Source organism: Apium graveolens, unplaced genomic scaffold (assembly GCF_009905375.1).
Source record: "Apium graveolens cultivar Ventura unplaced genomic scaffold, ASM990537v1 ctg4787, whole genome shotgun sequence".
NCBI lineage: Eukaryota > Viridiplantae > Streptophyta > Magnoliopsida > Apiales > Apiaceae > Apium > Apium graveolens.
The window spans coordinates 50,550-59,462 of NW_027418685.1; the positions used below are offsets into that span (position 1 = coordinate 50,550).

General features: G+C 33.4%; 1 long non-coding RNA gene and 1 pseudogene across 1 annotated transcript; one reads left to right on the forward strand and one right to left on the reverse strand.

Moving 5' to 3' along the window:
- The first annotated feature begins 208 nt into the window (after nt 1–208).
- Nucleotides 209–4,127, forward strand: LOC141702205 (uncharacterized; annotated as a pseudogene).
- A 1,105-nt stretch (nt 4,128–5,232) lies between these two features.
- Nucleotides 5,233–6,897, reverse strand: LOC141702207 (uncharacterized). Its single transcript, XR_012567056.1, has 5 exons — nt 6,862–6,897; nt 6,375–6,454; nt 5,726–5,801; nt 5,514–5,614; nt 5,233–5,427 (listed from the first exon to the last, which is right to left on the reverse strand). It is a non-coding gene; the product is annotated as an uncharacterized LOC141702207 (long non-coding RNA).
- Nucleotides 6,898–8,913: the final 2,016 nt, after the last annotated feature.

Sequence of the window (8,913 nt, forward strand, 5' to 3'; positions counted from 1 at the left end):
TTTTTGGAATGAAAGTTTTGGGATGAAAGTATACTAAATTTATATTTATTATCACTTATTTTCTTCCTTTTTAAAATTCGGGAGCAAATAGGAGTGATAGTAAAACTATTTTATTATTTTAGGTTTGCTTCCCTACCTCTTTATAACTCGGGAGCAGGAGGTAAATAACTCATTTTTCAACCACAAAATAAAAATTCAGATAATTTAATTAAAACAGTACTTGGATTCATGGCCCTTGAGTAAATCAGATTACTGCAAAAAATAAGAAACTGAAAATCGATTGATATACTTTTGACTGTTTTGACACCTTCATTAACAACTAGACCCTAAACCCAAAGGTCCTGTCCTATATATAAAACACACACACACACAGTAATGCTTTTAACAAGACTGCCGCAACTCAACACACACTTTCAAAGACTACCCTTTACAAAACTCGACAAAAGCTTCAATCTTTGCAAACCCATTTTCACATTCTCTCTAATGGCCTCTCCTTCACCTTCGCAATCCCCAATTAGGGTTTCATCTTTTTCAACAAATTCCCCAACTCCCCTATCTTCAAAACGCGTTGGGACCCACAATGGGAGCTTCCACTGTGATGAGGCACTTGGGTGCTTCATGATTAGGCTTACCAATCGGTTCTTTGGGGCTGAAATTGTTAGAAGTAGAGATCCTAAGGTGTGCACGCTAAGTGTTTGATGAAATGTCTGACTGGGTTTTTGTGTTTTTGATGATTTGTGATGATGGGTTTTGGTTTTTGTAGGTTTTGGAAGAGCTTGATGCTGTTCTTGATGTTGGTGGGGTTTATGATCCTAGTAGAGATAGATATGATCATCATCAGAAGGGTTTTGGAGAGGTTTTTGGATATGGGTTTAATACTAAGCTTAGTAGTGCTGGCCTAGTTTATAAGGTAGTTTCATGTTTTGTGATTGGCCCTTTGTGTTTTCTTGCCTGTTATTTTGAAATTTTTGAAATTTTGGTGTTTGTTAAATTAGAATATCGTGTCCTTGTTTTATTTAGTATTGTTTTGTGCCTGGATTGTTATTAAATCTGGGTTAGTTTTGTGTAAGCAATTTTGTGAAGGTTTATGTTGTTTATTTAAGGCAATCTGAGTGGGAAATAATATTTTGTAGCATTTTGGATTGGAAATAATGCTAAAGAGGTTCAGCTTGATGAAACTCATCCTGACGTGATGCGCTTGTACTTGGCCATTTACAAAAGCTTCATGGAGGTACCAAATTTTGAATTATTGTTTTTTTTTGTTTAGCCTGTGATATATGCTGGTAATAATGGATCTGGATGATACTTTGTCACATGTTGGGCATTGCAAAGTGGTTTTGTGGGACAGTTTGAAGGAAGGAAAAAATGAGTTTATAAATATCAAAGGAGTAAAATTCTATGCAAATATTCCCTATTGGGTAATGAATTATCTGTAATGTATAAATGCATTTTGTACTTCGGTTTGAAATACCATTTGTTTTAATAGTTCAGCTTATGTGTTGCCACAATGATTACGATAATTATGTTCTTGTTCTTCAATTTTGTCTTGTAATTGTCATTGGATTTTTTTCTACAACTTCAATTTATTCCCACAAGGCCTACAAAGCTAATATCATGTTTTTAGCAAGTTCCATTGAGGTATTTATTGGCATAACAGGCTAAAAGTGAATTATCTCTCTACATACACGCATTACACTTTGAGTCACTTGAATCGTGGCTTTCCATAAGCTGGAGTTAGTAAACTGAATATCACTTATTTATGTGTGGTTTACAAAATGATGGATATCATAAAGTTAAATAACTAGGCATCACCAGTTATTACTAATAATTTTCTTCACAACAGGCAATCGATGCAATTGATAATGGGATCAATCAGTATGACACGGACCAGCCTCCAAAGTATGTAAACAATACACATTTGTCCTCGAGAGTTGGAAAGTTCAATTTGGACTGGATTGACCCTGACTCAATCTTCTGAGAAGGAAAATGAGGCATTCCAAAGTGCCATGGCTCTGATGGAAGCGAGTTTCTCGATGTAAGATTTCTGTTAGGAGACTCGGAACATCTAAATTATGGGTTTTCAAAGTGAAGGTGTTGGAGGTTATAGTGGATCAACATTTTTATGTTTTTTTCCCTTTCCTTTCTATTCTCAGAGTGTTAGATTTCATGCAAGATCTTGTTACCAGCCCGCCTCAATTGTGATGGAATGTCTTGCAGCAAGGCAAACAGTTGATCCCAGCGGAGAAATTATGGTTTTGGATCGAATTTTGCCCTGTAAGTAGTCATTTTAATGTCTCAGATCATGTTAACTTATTTCGTTATCGCTAATTTGAGCCCAGTCCTAGAGCCTAGAGGAGTGTTAATGCTTGTATGTTACTAATTTTCAGCATTGATAACAAACAAGTTGTATTAATCTTGAAATTCAACGCGATATTAATTCCACTAGTTCGAACTAGGGTTTCTCATATTGCAAGTCTCAGCAAAGATTAATTCATATGCTGCAATATGGCCGCTTGTTTCTGCAAATAAAAATAGATTTAGTCCGTTGATGATGTGCATTATACTTTTTTCCTCAACTTAGTAAACTGAATTGTCCATATAATTATTAAAAACTGATTGGCTAATAGGATGAGGGAAGGGCTTATGTAGCCGATTTCAAAATGTTTGCCAGTGGTCAGCCTGAACTGGTTTTTTTTTTTGTTCATAGGGAAAAATGTTTTTTTTTTTAATTTGATGTTTTCTGGAATACTAGTTACTGTCATTTCTCAGTTAATGTTCTGTATGTTTATATAATTTTCATGATTGTATGTTATTTTCTGTACAATGAAGTGAAGCACTACTGTGCTAGATATATTGGTCCTAGTTTCTGTTTATTGTAAATGCATCTGAATAACAGTTCTACTGCTATCTATTGTTATTATATTTTAATAGTTCTCTTCTCTGGAAGTGCCTACTCGCAGTTCTGATGTTTGTGCAAGCATTAGTAGAATGTTTCTTAATTACTCTTGCAATTGTCTGTGCTTGTGTTTGTGTATTATTAGATTTTGTCATTAGATAAACTTATAACATGTCTGATCATTTTTTAGGATTACTACTAACTATGATGGTGAATTTATGTTAGCGATCTAATTTATTTTTATTTAACAGTGGAAGCTTCACTTGTTTGAGCTTGAACAAGAGATGAAGATAGAGCCATCCATTAAATATGTCTCTATCAGGTCTGAAAGTTGATCTTGTATTAATCTCTTCTTTGTTCAACTATGTATGATTTATTTCTGTGAGCTACTTGAAATGTTTGGTCCCCTTGTGAATATGTGGGTATGGGGGGTGGCTTTGAGGGTGATATATGCTGCGTATGTCTTAAGGGTATGATATCTATCGTTTTTTTGCCAAAACTGATATCTATCTTTTTTACATTATGAAAAGCCATTTCCCAAAAGAAAAAACAAAAAATTGAATTTATATGTAGTGCAGACTGTTAAGGTTTAGGTACTAGTACTCTGGCAGGAGAAAGTAATGTAAGGCTATATGGAAGTAAAGAGTACCTGTGCAGTGGTCCTGTTTCTGGTCCATTTGGCATATAAACCTTCCTCTAGATTGTTTTGTAGGAGGCCCGGTTGTTTGCGAGTATAGTGAAATTTTTTGTTTTCTATCAGCGTGCTCTATCAGCATATTTAACACTTCCCTAGAATATAAATGACTTTCTGAGTTACGGAACTCTTTACTAGACTTATAGTAACCATGTTTATTTCTTTAATATCGCATGCCTTTCCCTTGTACATGTTGTCAGTAGTACATTTTTCAATAAATTGCATATCTTTGCTCTATATTTCTGAAATTAGTTTTTTTCTTAATGATAAAAAACATAGGATGAAGAGCCAAACAATGGCGAGTACAGCAGTTTCTTTAAGCTCGGACAGATTTGAGAGCAGAAAAGGCCCTTCCAGCTCAGTGGCGAGGTTTGAGAGACAATGAGCTGACAAACGAGGCAGGAATTCCTGGCTGTGTTTTATCCATATGAGTGGTTTTATTGGCGGAAACCACACTTTTGAGGGTGCACTGCTATGGCTAGAGCTGCATTGACACTTTGAACTACTAAAGCTGCTCATTGAGATATACTGGCAGCAGCACTTGGGATGTTTAAATAGACCATAGACAACAATGGCCAATTGTTTTCAACCAAAAAGGATTCGAGACTTAGCAAAGTTATCCATCACAGATTGTTGAGTTTGTAACTTGAGAATATAGTTTAATATTTAAATCAATTGATTAATACTTGTCCTCATTTTAGGTCAGCAAATGAAGATTATATAAATTTTCAGAATGTATGTCAAAATCATTTGAAAGTTTTGTTCTGTGTTTGTTTATGTGCTGAAACATAAAGTAACCTTGAATCTCAGAATCTTCCCCAACTATTATGTATACTCTATATTCATATTCCTATATATCTGCTAATATTCTCTACAATCTCTATTGTAGAGAAAATTTGCCCTCATTTTTCACCCAACCCACCATCTGTTTTTACTTCGTTAAAATTAGCTAAATGCCATCCTTTACTTTTTTAGTTCATCAGCTTCCACCCCCATTCTCTGTGACCAAACAAAGCATAAAGATCACATTGCACCATTAAGGAGCATTTGGTATACATGTATCACGAGTAGGGGTGAACAAAAAACCGACAAAACGTAAAACTAACCCAACCCATTCCTTATTTTGGTCGAAGAAGCCGAACTATCCAAAATCCGAAGTTTAATTGGTTTAATGTTTATCAACCGAATATAATGGGTTGGGTCGGGTTTAAAAAAATTAAACCCTTGCTAACCTAACATCCAAGTTCTTGTCTTAAGCCGAGATAAACCAATAGTAATGTAACTTTCAGAAAAGCTTGATTTGAATTATATAAGCATAATACACATAAGCATTAATGTAAAATAAGCAAACACAGCATGATGAAATTGCAAGCATTGTGAATAATCCTTGAGATGAAAATTTAGCTCGTAATCAATGTTAAATTCCTTTAGTTAGACTATCAAGGACATAGCTAAACTATTTTTTCTCCTAATCCACAGATAACAAATATATATGTCAACTTTCTAGATCATATACCTATTGTACTTTTCCTCTATAAACCAAACATATTGAAGAAGCAAATATATGATAAACTATTGCACAAGTAGATTATGCAAATGACACTATCCTACACTGACAAAATGCTGTTTCTTCTGTGCTCGAATTTCAAGCATAAATGAGAATGATGTCTAACATGTTCATAATCCAAGAAATCTTCTAGTGGATTTCCTCATCATCAAGTTCACTCTGATTCGATTTTTCAAATTCTTCAGAAGGCTTTTCAGGAACTCTCCATCCATCTACCTTTCGAGCTTGTTCCTGGGCAGAAGGTAGGTTCTGGTAATCTTTTCTCCTCTCCTAATCACACACATGAGACGTAAGTACAAATTAACTTACCTTAACCTATAAATCTTATACGGCACACATGTCTCTGGTCACTGTACCTCACTAGTAATCGTGTCATCTTTCTTTCCTAATAAGTCCTTGGCACCTTCACTAAATAATCGAAAACCCTGAAGATCGCCATTTTTATGCTGGCTTCTAGCTGTTAATGGATAAAAAAAGATACAGGATTGCTTTAAGGGGTACCGAGAAAATAAAAACTATAGAAAACACTACTTTACAAGCTATCAGAAAGAACGCAAGGAATTCCTACCTGAACGTGAATTATGCAGGAAATAATGCTGGCAATAGGCAACCAGCTATCTTCAGGCAATAGTGACATGTTTGACCTATAACCAAAGAAACATTCACCTTATAGATGAAAATACTTGTATAAAATCACATGAAATACCCAAATCAACAAATAAACAATTAATGCTTATCAACAACTGGCTTGTACATTGCCAAGTCCACTAAACCAACATGATGTCATTGTAACATTGTAATAGCATGATACTTTATGTTGAAGTTCTTTTCTTAAGCATGAAATTGATAATTTGAGCTACCTTAGTCGTTTCACTCAGAATCCTTAAAGTCTTGTAAGGAACTCCGACTAGTCCTAATTATATTCTTTACTTGCATTTTTATATATATCCAAATAAATCACTTTCTGCTCAAGTATACTTAAGCTCCATAGTTTGCAGAGACGATTACAATACTAGTAGTGGATAAGAGGGCAAAGACGAACTATTCTGTATGAAGGTCCGCTTCTATCTAAAAAATTATACATCTCCCAACGTCCTTTCACGTGATTACATTACATTTCCGCAAATTTGATACTTTTACTCTATTGTTTTTGGGTATGAAGTTATAATCAAAGCCTCACATTGTACAAAAGGTGTACATACGAATGAGTAGCATACCTGAAGTAAGGTGCCAGGTAAACTAATGCATAGACAGCATAGCGCCTCTTAGCTGTATCAGTCCACGCAAACACCCAACTCTACATAAACACAGACACGGCATTATACCTCAAATAATTGTATATACAGCCATCGCTACTACATAAGTAGTCAACTAGTAATCGCTATAGCAGATAGGTAATATTAAAGAAAACAAATATCAAACACATAGCATACAAGATAAAATAGGATTAGGAATCGGGAGACTACCATACATATAATCATATAGACACATTTAGGATCATAATAAATATGCTACAGCCTACAAACCAATTTAGCCTGCAAAATCTATAGAGCAGCTACAAATCAATAATCGTGGTAGTACAAATCACTGTCACAATATTATAAATCCCCATCACTGTACTACAAATCACTACTTTGTAGGCCAAATTAGCTTTGCATTGAACGAAAATTTATACACACATTAGAGAAAGGAAAGGGGGCTAACCAGCCAATTGAAGTAAGGGATGAAACTTATAATCCCATGACAGCAAACCTCGTATCATCAGCATCAATTACAGGGGACTCAGAATCTTGATCATCTTGTTTAGTAGGCGGTGTCTGAAAAACTAAAGAATTCAAAATGCAAGCACCAATAGCAACTGCAAAAGGGGTCCTGAGATAACACTGCAACACCATCCTTTTCTCCTCATCATCTACAATCCAATCATACCATTAATTCGACATATAACACCAGCAAAAAGTTGGGTTCTTTTTACTTACAAGTCACAATAACACAACATATATCATAAAGTTAGGATCTTTTTACTTATAAGTTGCAGTTAGTCTTTATACTCAACAATTCAACTATATAACATCATACACACAGTAAAACACACACACACAAATTATGAAGTTAGGATCTTTTTTACTTAAAAGTTACAGTTAGTCTTTATACTCAAGAATTCAACTATATAACATCATACACAGTCAAGAATTCAACTATATAACATCATACACACAGTAAAACACCCACACAAATTATAAAGTTAGAATCTTTTTTACTTATAAGTTACAAGAAGTCAAATTATACTCAATAATTCAACTATATAACACCATATACGCACTAAAACAACACACACAAATTATAAAGTTAGGATCTTTTTTCACTTCCAAGTCACAAAAATAATAAAAATAAAAATTTAAAAAGTAAAAAAGATGGTGAATAAAAATTTAAACCTGTTGATTTATTTTTGTGGGAGTGGAGAATAAAAGATGGTCTGCGTTCTTGGAGTCCATTGAAGAGAAGTCTTGAGGAAAAAACAAGAAGATGGTTGAAGTCTACTGATCACCAGATTCAAAGACATTATGTGTGTGTGTGTGTTTGTTGTGATTGTTGGGTTAAACACAACTAGTTCAAGTGACTGGGTTGTACTACTAGTCTTGTACTGTGTACGATGATAAACAGAGCCGTGTTGGGGATTGTGCCATAAATTGAGAGTTGCCCTTTTTCTTGTGTTCTTTAAAAATTGAAAACTTTTGCTTTCCTGACTTAGGACAATGATCAAGACATTCACCTTGGCCCATTGAGATTGACTTTTTTTATTTTAAAAATTTTTAACTAAAATTTTTTTAGAGAAGCCATTTTAATGTTTCCAAAACTTTTAAGCAGAGAAAGAAAATTAGAAAAGACCTGAGTTATTTTTTCTCAAAAAACTCTTGAAATTGAAAAGATTGCGAGGAAAGACAAATATTGTATCGTAAAATGTATAAATTAATAGGGGTAATTATCAAATAGATCATTATTACATCCAAATGTATCAAGTGAGAGTATTACAAAACTAATTGAAATGAGTCACTTATTTAAAAATTTGTTTCAAAAATATTATCAACATTTTTAAAAGTATATATATTGAGTTTCACACATTTTCAATTAATGATATTACATCCAAATGAAAGGTTTCGAGTTCTACTATTTTAGATAATACTGTTAGATTTTTAAAATTTTATCAACTATTTATTTTTAATTTTTTGATTATTTTATTTGATTTAAATAAAAAATAGTAAATGAATTTTAGAAAATTTAAAAATATTATCTAAAATATTAGAATTCAAAATTTCATTTGGATGTAATATCATCCATAAAAAATGTGCGAAACTCAATTATAATACTTTTAAGAAATTCGACTAACGCTAGAGTAATATTTTTTATACAAATTTTCAAATGATGACTCATTTGAGTCAGTTTTGTAATCAGACTCACTTGATATATTGGACGCAGTAAGTGACCTACTTGATAATTAACCCTAAATTAATATTATCGGCATTGGTAAAATTTATTGAATTATCGATATTATTAAATGATTGAGATTAAAATTTTTTCGTGTTCCTAGTATATTACGAGTGATAAATAGAGTAATACACATTCAGTTACAGCTCTTGTTAGTCTAAAGTCACAGCACAAAGCCACAATAGCTCATGCCTTGGATTCTCAATAAGCAAAACATTACAGAGTAGTATTGGACTTGACAGTGGCCTTCTACATTCTATTTTTTCATGT